The sequence below is a fragment of the Bufo bufo genome, chromosome 3, assembly GCF_905171765.1.
Source record: "Bufo bufo chromosome 3, aBufBuf1.1, whole genome shotgun sequence".
Lineage (NCBI taxonomy): Eukaryota > Metazoa > Chordata > Amphibia > Anura > Bufonidae > Bufo > Bufo bufo.
Window position 1 is genome coordinate 584,634,467 of NC_053391.1, and position 17,063 is coordinate 584,651,529.

General features: G+C 42.5%; 1 long non-coding RNA gene across 1 annotated transcript in view; it reads right to left on the reverse strand.

The window, feature by feature from the left end:
- Positions 1-3,431: 3,431 nt before the first annotated feature.
- The window catches only part of LOC120996107, a 208,623-nt gene continuing 194,991 nt past the window's right edge, over positions 3,432-17,063 (reverse strand). The window contains exon 3 of the long non-coding RNA XR_005777726.1: positions 3,432-3,508. This is a non-coding gene — a long non-coding RNA (uncharacterized LOC120996107). The remainder of the gene's footprint in view (positions 3,509-17,063) is intronic.

Consider the following 17,063-nt stretch of genomic DNA (forward strand, 5'->3'; position numbering starts at 1 on the left):
CGTCTGAGTCGGACTGGAGCTCTCTGCCCTTTACCAATCCAGCCACGGGCCCATCCATCTGGCCCATCAAGACTCACTCTCATTTCATCAGTCCATAAAACCTTAGAAAAATCAGTCTTGAGATATTTCTTGGCCCAGTCTTGACGTTTCAGCTTGTGTGTCTTGTTCAGTGGTGGTCGTCTTTCAGCCTTTCTTACCTTGGCCATGTCTCTGAGTATTGCACACCTTGTGCTTTTGGGCACTCCAGTGATGTTGCAGCTCTGAAATATGGTCAAACTGGTGGCAAGTGGCATCTTGGCAGCTGCACGCTTGACTTTTCTCAGTTCATGGGCAGTTATTTTGCGCCTTGGTTTTTCCACACGCTTCTTGCGACCCTGTTGACTATTTTGAATGAAACGCTTGATTGTTCGATGATCACGCTTCAGAAGCTTTGCAATTTTAAGAGTGCTGCATCCCTCTGCAAGATATCTCACTATTTTTGACTTTTCTGAGCCTGTCAAGTCCTTCTTTTGACCCATTTTGCCAAAGGAAAGGAAGTTGCCTAATAATTATGCACACCTGATATAGGGTGTTGATGTCATTAGACCACACCCCTTCTCATTACAGAGATGCACATCACCTAATATGCTTAATTGGTAGTAGGCTTTCGAGCCTATACAGCTTGGAGTAAGACAACATGCATAAAGAGGATGATGTGGTCAAAATACTCATTTGCCTAATAATTCTGCACGCAGTGTATAACCATGTTAGAAAGGAAAATAATAAAATCAACAAACACCTAACCCAAACCCGAATTTCAGTGAAGAAGTCCGGGTTCGGGTCTGGGTACCACATTCAGTTTTTTATCATGCTCGTGGAAAACGCATTGCACTCGCACGGAAAAAACGGAACATAATCACAGACAAAACTGACTGAAATTGCAACACATCCGGACAAAATCCGTGATGCCCGTGTGAAAGAGGCCTTAGGCCCCTTTCACACAAGCATGACGGATTGGCTCCAGATGCGTTCAGGGTGCGTTCAGTGAAACTTGCACCATTTTGCAAGCAAGTTCAGTCAGTTTTGTCTGCGATTGCGTTCAGTTGTTCAGTTTTTTCCGCGCGGGTGCAATGCGTTTTGATGCAGTTTTCACGCACGTGAGAAAAAACGGAAGGTTTACAAACAACATCTCCTAGCAACCATCAGTGAAAAAAGCATTGCATCCGGGCGGAAAACTCGCTCGTGTGAAAGGGGCCTTATATTAAATCTCTGTACTTTCCCCAAAAATAAAATACTAAGGTTTACATATCCATGTGATGTATAAAAGCATTACAGCTTGTCCCGGAAAAACACAAGACCTCGTACAGCTAGGTAGATGTAAAAAGAAAGAAGTTGTTCCTTAATGAAAAGTGAAAAAGTTTTCTGGTATATGACATTTACTCCATGCAGCACTGGGCACAGCCACACTGGTATGGATGTTGCTGTGCCAGGCTGATGTCATACATAGGATTTTTTTTGGTATATTTGAGAGCTTTTGCAGTTTTGGTGCCTTTTTTTGGCTGTCATTTTTTTTTCCTAGATGGGAAATGGAAAATACGGGTAATATTAAAAACAGGACAAATAAAGGTTTTTCCTTGTAGTGCCATTTTTCACCCTTAGGGCTCATGCACACAACTGTATGTACTTTGCGGTCCGCAAAAAATAGATCCGCAAACAATTCGGATGACGTCCGTGTGCATTCCATATTTTGTGGAACGGAACAGCTGGCCCCTAATAGAACAGTACTCTCCTTGTCCGTAATGCGGACAATAATAGGACATGTTCTAATTTTTTGCGGAACGGAAATATGGGCATACGGAAAAGGAATGCACACGGAGTAACTTCCGTTTTTCTTTTGCAGACCCATTGAAATGAATGGTTCCTCATACGGTCCTCAAAAAACAGACACGGAAAGAAAATACATTCGTTTACGAGCTTAAAGTGCGTTTTATATTGTTGGTGTTTTTTTAAATTGCAGCGCGCACTGGTTATGGTGTTTTTCCCTCATTGTCTAGCATTTTGATATCACAGACATCCATTGGTTTTCTTGCCCTGCTTAAAAAATCGTGTCAGAGTCTTTTTGATGGCGTTCTTGCATAACATTTTTGTACCAATGTATTTTATTTACTGGGGGTACATACTTTCCTAATAAAAATGAAAAGAATACAAAAACACCAGGTGGCAAAACACACTATATATGGGCAAAAAAAAGGCTACAAGATGCTGAGCATGTTTTCAAAAGCCTTTTTTGGCCCAAAAAAGCCACCAAGGCCCTTTCACTTTTTTTCTAATTTAGTTTTTCTCACATCAATCTGCAATTAATATCCCATAATGACAAAGTAAAACAGAATTTTAGACATTTTTGCAAATTTATTAAAAAGGAAGGGCCTTGGTAAGAGAGGTGAACATGAACCCAATGCTGAGCTCCAAAGATCCTGTGTGCAGATAGGAAAAACTTCTAGAAGGTCAACCATTACCACAGCACCCCACCCTTATGGGCTTTAAGGCAGTGTAGTAAGAAAGAAAAAAAAACTCACCTAAAAGACTCTTGTACTAGGAGAAAAAAAGATTCTCTGGTCTGTTAAAACAAAGATTAAACTTTTTATCCTCAATTCTAAGTATCATGTCTGGAGAAAACCAGGCACTGCTCATCCCCTGTCCATTACCATCCTTACAGTGAAGCATGGTGGTGGCAGCATCATTCTGTGTGTTTGTTTTTCAGCAGCTGGGACAGGGAGACTGGTCAGAGTTGAGGCAAAGTTGAATGGAGCAAAGTACAGAGATATTCTTAATGAAAATCTGATCCAGAATGCTCTGGACCTCAGACCAGGCTGAAGGTTTACCTTCCAACAAGACAATGACCCTAAGAACACAGCCAAGACAACACAGAAGTGGCTTAGGGACAACTCTGTGAATATCCTTGAGTGGCCCAACCTGAGCGCTGGCTTGAACCCAACTGAAGATCACTGGAGAGACCTGAAAGTGGCTGTCCATCGATGGTCCCCATCCAACCTGACAGACCTTGAGAGGATCTGCACAAAAGAATAGCAGAATATCCCAGAATCCAGGTATGCAAACCTTGTGGCATCATACCCAAGACGACTGGAGACTGTAATCGCTGTCAAAGTTTTTCCTTTTCAATAAATTAGGAAAGATTTCTAAAATTCTGTTTTCACTTTGTCTTTATGGGGTATTCATTGTACAGTAGAATGATGGGAAAAAAAATGATTTTTTTATTTTAACACAAGGCTGCAACATAATAAAATGTGAAAAGAAAGTAAAAGGATCTGAAGACTTTCTGAAGGCACTGTATGTGTGGCAGCACCGTAAAGAGGTGTTTCCAACCTTAGACATTTATGAAATATCTGCAGGATAAAGTAGAAATGTCTGATAGATGCGGGGCCTACCGGTGACTGCATCCAGGTTCCCTCCATTTACTTCTACAGCTGTTACAGTCAAGCAAGTGTTCATCTCTCCATTCTTTTTCTGCCTGATCGGGTCAGTGGTTCCCCATTTTGGATATACATGCAGGTCTTAACTCTGGGACTTTCACCTGAGAAAGGGTATCCTCTCACCCTTGTTAAAGAGGTGGTCACGCTTGTGCCCCACTGTCTATTTGAAGTCTATGGGAGTGATAGCAATAGCCCACATAGCAGTAATATGAGAGGAGGGTTGCATCACCATATGACTAGGAAGGTTTGCCATTCAGTAGTACAAGAAAGTTGGATCACAACTCTGCAATGGAGGCCATATGTATCGTCACTCAACTTTTCCTGTATTAGGTAGTGTAAGTAACGATAGCGAACAGTTTAATAAAAATACCAGAAGACGACAACTTGTATTTTCAAACTAGTTACTTAGATTTTATTATTTTTCTTTTTCTTTTTTTTCCAGTGACATAAAGGGGATTAACTTGTTACTGAAATAAAGAAAATAGCCAAAAATAAACGACCACAGTTTTACTTAAAGGCCACTCGGCTGCTAAAGTTTTAGTGTTTTTGAACATGATCCAGGAACTTTATTGCTGAGGTCTAACTTTTTGGAACAGTTCATGAATTTCTCTGAAGTCAGTGTTTGATCAGGAAACTCTCGTAAACCACGGCAAAAAATAGAGCGGTGGCTGATGGACAGGGTCCCCTGTGAGGTTTTATATGATGATGGGAATCCCTCTGACTAGTTCAGATATGAAGTTGTCTGTCTTCAGTAACAATAACCCTCACTTTAATGAACACGAGGAGTATTTTCTTTAGTGAGGAGCTGAGGAAAATGAATAGGTTGTTTGTGAGAGGGATGCGTAGAAGCTTTCATGTATCTGTCATACTAACAAGCTGCAGCACAATCACAGCAGGACAGTTGGACGGTATACTGCATATGCAGTGACCTGGAGGACACTGCTAAAGATGAAAATTGTCCTTTTGTCATTGATAACAAGGCATTTTGCTATAAGTCTCAGGCTACTTTCACACTAGCGTTCGGAGCGGGTCCGTCTGATGTTTCATCAGACGGATCCGCTCCTATAATGCAGACGTTTGCATCCGTTCAGAACGGCTCCGTCTGCATTATAACTTAGAAAAATTTCTAAGTGTGAAAGTAGCCTGAGCGGATCGGTTCAGACTTTACATTGAAAGTCAATGGGGGACGGACCCGCTTGAAGATTGAGCCATATGGTGTCATCTTCAAGCGGATCCGTCCCCATTGACTTCCATTATAAGTCTGGACGGATCCGCTTGCCTCCGCACGGCCAGGCGGACACCCGAACGCTGCAAGCAGCGTTCAGGTGTCCGCTCACTGAGCGGAGCGGAGGCTGAGCGCTGGCAGACTGATGCATTCTCAGTGGATCCGCCTCCACTGAGAATGCATTAGAGCTGGACGGTTGCGTTCAGGGCCGCTCGTGAGCCCCTTCAAACGGAGCGCACGAGCGGACACCTGAACGCAGGTGTGAAAGCAGCCTTTTTTTCCAGTGTGTAGTTAGGTAAAACTGTATTACTTCAATGTTATGTTAATTTCTGGCTGGCACACTGAGGGTCAACCCATGGTTTAGTTACAATCACTAGGCTTGGGGGGGGGACAACCTCTTTAAAGCTTTATCCATGCAGCAGGACTATACAGTCACTTTAATGAGCCATGCACCTGTAGGAGTTGGATTAACGTAAAAAAGAAAAATCAGACATCATATAATACATGACAATCTCTCTAACAAAGCTCAAACCAGTCCTGTACCTCACATGGATCCAGAGATCTCCACATTCATTGTTCCAGTTGCTCTGCTAAATTTATATGAAGCAGGCAGTTCAGGGGAGTGTCTTTTCTGCTGAAGCTTAGGAGGTGTGTCCATTCTGCGGCAGCTCTCGCCCTATCATAGCTCAGGAGGAAACTGAAGGATGCAACTGAGCAAGTGAGGTGGACAGAGAAATGAGAAAAAGAGCAAACAGCAGGTGGCGCTATGCACATACATTGTATTAGATAACTCAGTGGCTATACAAAATTTTTAATTACATGCAATTTCAAAAGTATTCAGATTCAGGTGCTGATTTGAAAAACTGCAGAATATTTTTCGTGCGACAGCCCCTTTAATGTAGACATCTTAACCCCTTTCTGACATGGCCATTTTGTACTTTTGTGTTTTTGTTTTTTTTACTCCCTGTCTTGCTAAGACATAATCTTCTCACTTTTCCATTTACAGAACCATATTAGGGCTTGTTGCCTGCAGGATTAGTTGTACTTTATAATGGCACCACTTAATATTTCATATACTGTACAGTGGTCCCTCAAGTTACAATATTAATTGGTTCCAGGACGACCATTGTATGTTGAAACCATTGTAAGTTGAGTAATCGGTTCCAAAGCCCAAAAATGTCATCCAAGATAAGAGAAAATGAAGATTTAAGAAAAATATGCAGATAACTAAGACAGATAAAACAAGTCCTTACATATAACAGTCAGGAATAGCTGCTAAGTAGCAACTAATCCAGCTATTTTACCAGAAAAGTGGCCTTGATTGGTTGGATCCGAGTCTGAGGCATTGTATGTTGCATCTGGTTTCAACCTACGATGGTCAGAAAAGACCCTTGTATGTTGAAAATATTGTATCCTAAGGCCATTGTATCTTGAGGGAGCACTGTATTGTATTGGGAACCTGGAAATATTAATAGACTGAAATTAGCAAAAGCGCGATTGCAGGTTTACCAGGTTTAGTTTTTACCGCATTCACTGTATGGTAACACTAACGTTACCCTTATTCGGGTCAGTACAATTACAGTGATACAAAATGTATATACCTGTAGTTATATAGTTGTTATGATTAAATACTTAACAAATGTACATAAAACTTTGAAAACAGAATTTTCTTTGGAGTGCTATATTCTGATATTCAGAACTTTTTCATCTCTGTCTAGAGCTATGTGAAGGCTTTTTTGCAGGGCAAGCTTCAGTTCTTATTCATTCCATTTTTGGAGTAGGTATGACTTTTTGATCACTTTTTAAGAATTTCCATTTACTGACAGAAAGCAGAGCTCTTCAAAACAGGGATGGACTGAACCCAAGTATATTAACAAGTTGAACAACTTTTCATTATGCAATACATTAGATTTAGGTCTCATGCACACGACCGTTCCGTTTGCGGTCCGCAAACCGCCAATCCGCAAAAAACGGAAGCCGCCCGTGTGCCTTCCGCAATTCGCGGAACGGAACGGGCGGCCCATTGTAGAAATGCCTATTCTTGTCTGCAAAATGGACAAGAATAGGACATGTTCTATTTTTTTTGCGGGGCCACGGAACGGAGCAACGGATGCGGACAGCACACGAAGTGCTGTCTGCATCATTTGCGGCCCCATTGAAGTGAATAGGTCCGCATCCGAGCCGCCCCCAAACAACGTTGTGTGCATGAGGCCTTACTAACATAAAATCTGAAAACTCATTTAAAATCATCCATATAAGAAGTTCAGTTCTGTTCCTGCCAGGGGCGGACTGGGACATTAACGTGGCCCTGGAAAAAAATAAAAAAAAAATAAAAGTGGCCCCATGTAGGTGGATGTAAATTGACAGAAAGCAGGGCAACACATATAGGCGGGGTCAGCAATACCACAGCACAAAATAACATCCCAGCAGAACCATATACCACATTGCAGCACAATATACTACCCTAAAAGATGTCCCTCTGTGGTGGCCATCAATAGCTGCCATTTTCTGTCCTCCACCTCTAGTTGTGGGTCTCAGTTGAATTCAGGAGGACATGTGAGGTACCTGATTCTCACAGCGTTAATTACCGCTGAGAGCTCATTATGTACTCAGCCAGCAGCAGAGAGGAGGGTTCAGGTGGCCCCCTGGGCATCGGCCCACCGGGAAATTTCACTGTAAGGTCTATGGCCAATCCACCCCTAAATGCAGCAACTGGCCCACATAAGTGTTTGTTTCCCGGCCTAAAGGGATGCACTTTCGCCAATCATCAGATATGTATGAGTATATAATATCCACAGTATCCTCAGAGGAATACAGTCTATGAACAGGGAGCCTTCCTGTCTTTTGGATAAGGTGGGCAGCTTGTAGCATACAGTGTTTCCACCACATGCAGAGGAGGCTGTAGCCAGATTAGCGGTGAATACATTCTTTGCCAAAGTCCACAATCCCCTTCTGTCGGCTAAACCTTCTATAGATTTTTTCTCTTCTCAGGGCTGGCACATACGTTGCTTGTGGGCTGTAGGGGAATGGAATCTCCCTACAGGAGCTGCTCCTTGCTGCTCTGAGGTGTTCACTCCTCAGCAGTCAGCCATTAACTGCAGAATCTTCCTCCTAGAGAGGAAGGGTGGAGCCAACCATGACTAGCAACATGGGACCTCCCACTTCTTATACAATCTTATGGGATTTATAGTACATGCACATAATACATAAAATACAATGATATTAATACTTTCAGTGCTTTGCAGTGTATTTCAGGACACTACACTAATTATGTGCGCTTCTGCCTAAAAATTGCTGGAGCTTTTAACATTCTACTGAAAAGACCTGAACTTCCTTGCAGAGTTAGCAGCTCTCCATAAAGAAGGGAAGGACTTTGCTATACTGCAGCCAGCCAGTAGCGCAGGGGCAACACGTGAGGTGCACGGTGGACCGATGAGGGGCCAAATAATAACACACAGTTCATTAGTTTACTCACGGTTAGCAGAAAGCCTCCCTGGGCTGGCAGCACAGTGTTGAGGTGGACAGCACGAAATCCTCCGGGGCACGCTCTGTGGTAGGAAGCATCAGCCAAGATGGTGGTTGAGGTGCCCTTGATGTTAGGGGTGCTTGTTGCGGCTGTCGTGACGCCAGTACCGTTAATGGTGGTACAACCAGTGGTAAGAATGAGGTAGACAGTGGTAAGATTCAACTCACAACTTTTACTGATGTTAGTTCTAGTTGCAGTAGGTACATCAATCACAATGCAGTCTTTTGTTAGCAGTAGAGTTATCCTGTGAATCCACTGTTTGTAGGCTTTCTTAGGCTCTGATTTAGGCTGTGGTTGGGGAGTACCTTACTTTAGTTGGTATGCTCAGTCCTATACCTTGTCCTTTCCCTCCAAGCTGAATATTGGGACAGGTAGCTAATCTGTTTCCCAGAATTATAGTGTGGCTGCCAGAAGCTATAAGTCCTCCACCATGCGCAAAGGTGTCCCTAAATAACGGCTGTTATCACCGATTAATCTTTCTGATGCTTGGGTCTGTTCCAGGGAGGCAAACTCTCTCCTACTGGTCAGGGATGCAAGTGTATAGTCCCGCCACAGAAGGAAAACGCTCTTCTGCGCCTCACACCTTGGTACTACCACATAGCGAAGTTGGCTCCACTCACTAATCTGTGGTGTGAAGTCTTCATTCTGCATTCCCTCCCACTACTCCACTAATCTCCTCTGTTCTGCCTAACCTCCACCCACTAACTAGGCCTGACCTAGGTATTTATACGACCTAAGTGTTATCCCCATCTAGTGGTGGGATGTATAAATTACACCTATTCTGCCTAATAACAGGGATTTTGCAGATAAGTTAGTACAAAATTACATAGCATAGCATAATACAATTCTTAGGGAAAAACTTGCTTTTAAGCAGTGCCCAGACACATGTAGTGGGACGCTGCAATACCATCCCTGCCTTCTGCTTGCTATATTCACCGCATTCAATGAGCACTGTGTATAGAGATCAGGATGCATCAATGCCGTTTCCTGCTTCGGTCACAGTAATCATGTGATCATTGGGACCTGAGTGTCTGCTTGAGCTGCTGGGCCCTACCAGATCAGTTCTGCAGTAAGGCTCAACAGCCTTGTTAAAGCCTGCAGCAACTGTATTTCCCTCTATAACTGGTGCTAATATGTCAGCCGCAGTTACAGGATCAGCAATAAAAAAAATGTAATGTTAAATGCCCCTTACCGTTTTACATGACCTTATGGAGGAACAAAGTGTAAAATAAAAATAAAGATGAAGACAAAAAAAAAAAGCCATAACATGCCACACCGCAACCAGCCCCACCTCCACTGCCTATAAACCCATATATCCCCTATATCAAAAGGACTGTTAGAAAAGGGGACATAGTTTTAAAAATAATTTTAGTTTCACTTTGTGTTTAGCTGTAATCTTTTCCAACATATTTTTGGGTATAAATAAATAGAAAATAATATTAAATAAAGCCCCAGAAAATGCATCTGGTCAGGAAGGGTAATAAATGGCTTGGTATTGAACTGGTTAAAAATAGCCCAAAATATTGCTAAAGATCCTGCAAGTAAGTCCAGCTAATTCGGTGTAAGAGTAGAGGGATAGACTTACCACTAGGGGCTATCTTGTAAAGCCTCTCACGTATGGGTCGTATGCAGCACATTTGTGCGCAGTTCTAGAGATTATGCACTCAGACGGCTGCAACATCTGAGAGGCTTTAAAAACCCTGATCTGACTTAATCCCTACAATTTGAAGGCTGTGTTGAGACTACTCATTCTCCCACCTGCTCTTCCAGTGCTTTTCCCACCAAAACACCTGCTGCTGCTGATCACCATCCTAGCAGTGAATTGCTGGTCCTTATATTTTATACCTTTTTATATCAATAATTCATTATCAAATTAACTTTACCTAGTAAGGCCTTATCCGGAAGTCAGTGAATTACGGACATGTGCTGTCTGCTTTCTCCACGGACAGCACACGTACCCATTGATTTTAATGTGTGTATTTACATATCCGTCATTTACCACAGTCTGGGGTTGCACCTCGGAAGTATGTCCTATTTTTGTCCATGTTTCCGGATCCATAACACCCATCTTACTCTATGGGTCCAATAAAAAACACGGACACAACACTGATGGCATCTGTGTTTCCTCCATGTATAACGGATCGTTGCTAGGAGATGCTCTTGAAATTAATTTTCAGCCTAGCAGTGTCCGTGGAATACGGATGACACATGGAGGGCAAAAAATGGACACATGGATCCTTCACAGACATCTTCTCAGATAATCCACTGACCATCTTGTCACTGATGTCATCAAGGACATGTGAAAGAGGCCTAACATTGCGTTTATGAACATGCAGCGACCCACAGAGGAGTCAATGGGAGTAGTGGCAGGCAATATGATGGTGGTAGTAGTACTCACAGTTCACAGTGGCAATCTCCATAGGGCTGTGCAGTGATAAGACAGCGCACCTTTTCTCCCCTCGGGGCACACTCTGATATTGGGGCCCTTTATGGAATAGGGTTGGATGGGTGCAAGGCAGGAGTGTAAATGCAGAGGGCCAGCTGATGTATGGTGGAGTTGATAACCAGGCTATAATAAAGTATTTCTTTACTGTAGTGAAGATGGGGGTAGTAGTGCATACAGCAGCAAAACGGTGCAGTTCCAAGGTATGGCACTGTGCAATCCTCTCCCTATAGTAGCATATGGACAATAAAAATGATGATAGTTGTAGTACTCTCTCTAGAGACACGTTTCAGCCTCTCAACAGAACCACAGACATGCAATCAATTTCCTTTTCAACTCCTATTGCAGTTCCCGGGTCAAGGGGTGCAAAACTAAGCTATGGGTGGCCAATCTGTCTCAAAGTATGGTAGGATTTTTATAATCATAAAACGAAAGAGAAAACACACGGCCATCGGCCAGCATTGTCCTTTGATAAGAGAAAACACACTAGCGATCAGTGCCACATTGATATGGTGCTCAATGCAGCAGTATTAATCCAATATGTGTCCAGAACAAAAGAGATCCAAAGCATGGCACTCACCATAAAAACCTTCCTTTATATAATCCAGCGTGCACATAGAGCAAGGACAGGAGGGTAATGCTGGAGAGCAGTCGGCCATTTCACGTCACAGACGCGTTCTACAAGGCACTATGGGAGCACCTGTGTGCTTCCTTTTATTGGCTGCTCCCCGTCCACCTCATTACATACACATAACAATACAATATGTACTAACAGACATACAAAATATATACACAGACCTCCCAAGTGTCCCTCTTTTGAAGGGACAGTCCCTGGTTTTGACCCAAGTTCCTCTGTCCCTCTTTTCTCTTTAAATGTCCCTCTTTTTGATCTGAGGGATTAATTTGCATTATTACATTTTCAATATTGATCCAGAAACTGTCTGATTTCTATCTGTATATTAGACTCCACCTTGTATATTATTTCATTATTTGATGGAATTTGGATTTTAGAAATTTCTCTATTCCGATATAATTTTTGTGATATTGTGCGCTAACAAAACTATTAACGTGTATAAATATGCAGGAAATAATGGACTTTCACACAATGAACCATAAGTGTCCCTCTTTGATAGTCCAAAAAGTTGGGAGGTATGTATACAAACAAGATAATTCATTCTGAAAATTGAGAAAATTCATTTCGGTCATCGAAACCAAGAGGTCCCAAAGCGTTTGCTTTTATAATCCAATTTGCTTCACATTTCAACAGGGCACCATGTCTATCTCTACCGTAATGCGGTGAGAAAATCCACTGCAATCCTGCAAAGATTAAACAGCCCATATCAGCATTGTGAACATCTGTAATATGATTAATTAAACGGGTACATCCATTGGTTGTTTTTTATGGTGTTTTTACTGTATGTTCCCTTATTCTATGGAACAATGGTCTGATGGTTTTGCCTATGTAAAAAAATCTGCATGGGCAGAACAACACATAGACAACAAAATCAGACCTGCATGTTATCAACTGCTAAGGGCTCATGCCCACGAACAGAAGGGCTCTGTGCCCGTGCTGCGGACCTCAAATTGCGGTCTGCAATGCACGGGCACGACCGTGGGGCAGCCGCATGCAGATCGCGGACCCATTCACTTGAATGGGGTCCGTGGTCCGCACCGCAAAAAAGTAGTGCATCCACAACTTTTTTTGCGGTGCGGAGGCACGGCCAGAAACACCACAGAAGCACTCCATAGTGCTTCCGTGGAGTTCCGATCCGTGCCTCCGTTCCGCATCTCCATGATTGCGGACCCATTGAAGTGAATGGGTCCGCTATCCGTGGTGCGGGGTGCACACGGCCGATGCCCATGTATTGCGGACCCCCTGTATGCGGCCCGCAATACGGCCACGGCCGGGCAACGGTCGTGTGCATGAGCCCTAAGTGTGAAAAAGCTCCTGTTTGCAACACTTTACCTTACTGCACCTGAGCACAAAGAACACAATTCCTGCAAAGAAAATTGCCTGTAGGAATTAACCCCTGTAACCAGTTTTTCTGTTTATTTTGCATATATCTACCTTCACTAGTTGGTCTCTTAAATTTTTCCTAAACGATACAATGGAGGGATTTTTTGCTCTATCAACTAGTTCAGGATCGGATGCAATCAGGCGCCAATGTTTTCTAATGGCCCTTTTAATATTATCTACCCTTGGGCTATACAGGGAGTGCAGAATTATTAGGCAAGTTGTATTTTTGAGGATTAATTTTATTATTGAACAACAACCATGTTCTCAATGAACCAAAAAAACTCGATAATATCAAAGCTGAATATTTTTGGAAGTAGTTTTTAGTTTGTTTTTAGTTTTAGCTATTTTAGGGGGATATCTGTGTGTGCAGGTGACTATTACTGTGCATAATTATTAGGCAACTTAACAAAAAACAAATATATACCCATTTCAATTATTTATTTTTACCAGTGAAACCAATATAACATCTCAACATTCACAAATATACATTTGTGACATTCAAAAACAAAACAAAAACAAATCAGTGACCAATATAGCCACCTTTCTTTGCAAGGACACTCAAAAGCCTGCCATCCATGGATTCTGTCAGTGTTTTGATCTGTTCACCATCAACATTGCGTGCAGCAGCAACCACAGCCTCCCAGACACTGTTCAGAGAGGTGTACTGTTTTCCCTCCTTGTAAATCTCACATTTGATGATGGACCACAGGTTCTCAATGGGGTTCAGATCAGGTGAACAAGGAGGCCATGTCATTAGATTTTCTTCTTTTATACCCTTTCTTGCCAGCCACGCTGTGGAGTACTTGGACGCGTGTGATGGAGCATTGTCCTGCATGAAAATCATGTTTTTCTTGAAGGATGCAGACTTCTTCCTGTACCACTGCTTGAAGAAGGTGTCTTCCAGAAACTGGCAGTAGGACTGGGAGTTGAGCTTGACTCCATCCTCAACCCGAAAAGGCCCCACAAGCTCATCTTTGATGATACCAGCCAAAACCAGTACTCCACCTCCACCTTGCTGGCGTCTGAGTCGGACTTGAGCTCTCTGCCCTTTACCAATCCAGCCACGGGCCCATCCATCTGGCCCATCAAGACTCACTCTCATTTCATCAGTCCATAAAACCTTAGAAAAATCAGTCTTGAGATATTTCTTGGCCCAGTCTTGACGTTTCAGCTTGTGTGTCTTGTTCAGTGGTGGTCGTCTTTCAGCCTTTCTTACCTTGGCCATGTCTCTGAGTATTGCACACCTTGTGCTTCTGGGCACTCCAGTAATGTTGCAGCTCTGAAATATGGCCAAACTGGTGGCAAGTGGCATCTTGGCAGCTGCACGCTTGACTTTTCTCAGTTCATGGGCAGTTATTTTGCGCCTTGGTTTTTCCACACGCTTCTTGCGACCCTGTTGACTATTTTGAATGAAACGCTTGATTGTTCGATGATCACGCTTCAGAAGCTTTGCAATTTTAAGAGTGCTGCATCCCTCTGCAAGATATCTCACTATTTTTGACTTTTCTGAGCCTGTCAAGTCCTTCTTTTGACCCATTTTGCCAAAGGAAAGGAAGTTGCCTAATAATTATGCACACCTGATATAGGGTGTTGATGTCATTAGACCACACCCCTTCTCATTACAGAGATGCACATCACCTAATATGCTTAATTGGTAGTAGGCTTTCGAGCCTATACAGCTTGGAGTAAGACAACATGCATAAAGAGGATGATGTGGTCAAAATACTCATTTGCCTAATAATTCTGCACACAGTGTATAAAAAAGACAAGAGAGTTTTTTTTTCTTATTGTTTTTTTATTTTTTTTGTTATTTTACTCGATAATAGTTCCTTTGATTTTTATTTTTTTTATTTTTTTTTAGGGCTCTAGTAAAGGCTTCAGATGTGATCATTTCTGGGTATCCTCGATCCCGAAGACGACCAGAAAGATCCAGTGCCTGTTCTAGGAATGTATCATATTCACTAGTATTGTGCCGTAACCTGTATGGAAAAGATCTTTTGACCTGATCAGGTTGATAACTATGATTGTGTAAAAGAGAATTGGTGGCAGTGGATTTCCTGAGCCCCTTTGTCAATAATTCACCCCCTTTAGAGTAAATAACATTATGCTCCACAAATGAATGTAATTCTTTCTCTGTGCCTGACCAAATGACTAACACGTCGTCTATGAATCGAGTCCAGTATGTTCACATTATATATTTTTCCTCCCATATGGAATAGGTTTGCAAAGGTTGTTGCCACTGATGTGCCCATCACCGTACCAGTTCCCTGGGCATACGAGTGGTCGCCAAACCTGAAAACATTATTGGACAGCACAAAATCCAAAGATTCACAAAGTGAACACATTGTTTATTATGATGTATGGGGGTATACAGACTGGCAACATCAGTTGTTGCCAAACTGTAACCTTCCTGCCAGGACACATTCTTTAATTGTTGAAACAATGTTTTGGTGTCTAACAAAAAAGACGGGACCACTTTAAGAAGGGGTCGCAAAAACCAGTCTAAATACTATGATAAAGGCTCAGTGACAGACCCCCTGCCAGCCATAATGGGCCTGCCAGGGGGTCTCTCAGTGTCCTTATGAATCTTGTGAAGAAAATATCAATTGGGTTGAGAAGGACTGGGTGGGAATAGATGACTGGACAATTTCTCAGATATTTTCCTTTCCACATTTTTACGTAACCGGGCACAATTTTTGTTGTATTTTCATAATGCAGTCACCAGATAACCGCATCTAGGTGGTGTCATCCTGTAATTCCGCATCTAGGTGGTGTCATCCTTTCACATAGATTCCTCATAATAATATTCACAGTTCATGACAACTAGGCATATTCCCACCCTTGTCCGCAGGTTTTATTCCAAGCTCTTTTTTGATTTTTTAGTCACTTCAGGACACTGATTTCACTCGGAGACAAACAGCCTGTGGATAAAACTGTGAAAATGATTTATGGTGATTGCCATGCTTTGGATCTCTTTTGTTCTGGATGCTTTTTATAATATTCCCTTCCACAGCAGCAAAGTCTTTCTGCCATAGATGTGCACAATACCTTGCTGTCTGTATCCAGTGCATGTCCATGTGGGTTCTAGACCTTTTAATCACCTTCTCTCTGGAGAACGGCTGCTTTCTGGGCACTTGATAGCTCAGAGACTAGGGTTCTCTGAACTTGGGCCTAGTTTTGCAGGAGGTCTCTCACATACGTCTCTCCTCCAAGCTGTTTCCGACTAGACTCTCTCGCTCTCTAGTCGGGGGGCAGGCCTGGTCCATCTCCTGACAATTTAATACAATTTACCAAGTCTTGTTAACCATACAGGGAGTGCAGAATTATTAGGCAAGTTGTATTTTTGAGGATTAATTTTATTATTGAACAACAACCATGTTCTCAATGAACCCAAAAAACTCATTAATATCAAAGCTGAATATTTTTGGAAGTAGTTTTTAGTTTGTTTTTTAGTTTTAGCTATTTTAAGGGGATATCTGTGTGTGCAGGTGACTATTACTGTGCATAATTATTAGGCAACTTAACAAAAAACAAATATATACCCATTTCAATTATTTATTTTTACCAGTGAAACCAATATAACATCTCAACATTCACAAATATACATTTCTGACATTCAAAAACAAAACAAAAACAAATCAGTGACCAATATAGCCACCTTTCTTTGCAAGGACACTCAAAAGCCTGCCATCCATGGATTCTGTCAGGGTTTTGATCTGTTCACCATCAACATTGCGTACAGCAGCAACCACAGCCTCCCAGACACTGTTCAGAGAGGTGTACTGTTTTCCCTCCTTGTAAATCTCACATTTGATGATGGACCACAGGTTCTCAATGGGGTTCAGATCAGGTGAACAAGGAGGCCATGTCATTAGATTTTCTTCTTTTATACCCTTTCTTGCCAGCCACGCTGTGGAGTACTTGGACGCGTGTGATGGAGCATTGTCCTGCATGAAAATCATGTTTTTCTTGAAGGATGCAGACTTCTTCCTGTACCACTGCTTGAAGAAGGTGTCTTCCAGAAACTGGCAGAAGGACTGGGAGTTGAGCTTGACTCCATCCTCAACCCGAAAAGGCCCCACAAGCTCATCTTTGATGATACCAGCCCAAACCAGTACTCCACCTCCACCTTGCTGGCGTCTGAGTCGGACTGGAGCTCTCTGCCCTTTACCAATCCAGCCACGGGCCCATCCATCTGGCCCATCAAGACTCACTCTCATTTCATCAGTCCATAAAACCTTAGAAAAATCAGTCTTGAGATATTTCTTGGCCCAGTCTTGACGTTTCAGCTTGTGTGTCTTGTTCAGTGGTGGTCGTCTTTCAGCCTTTCTTACCTTGGCCATGTCTCTGAGTATTGCACACCTTGTGCTTTTGGGCACTCC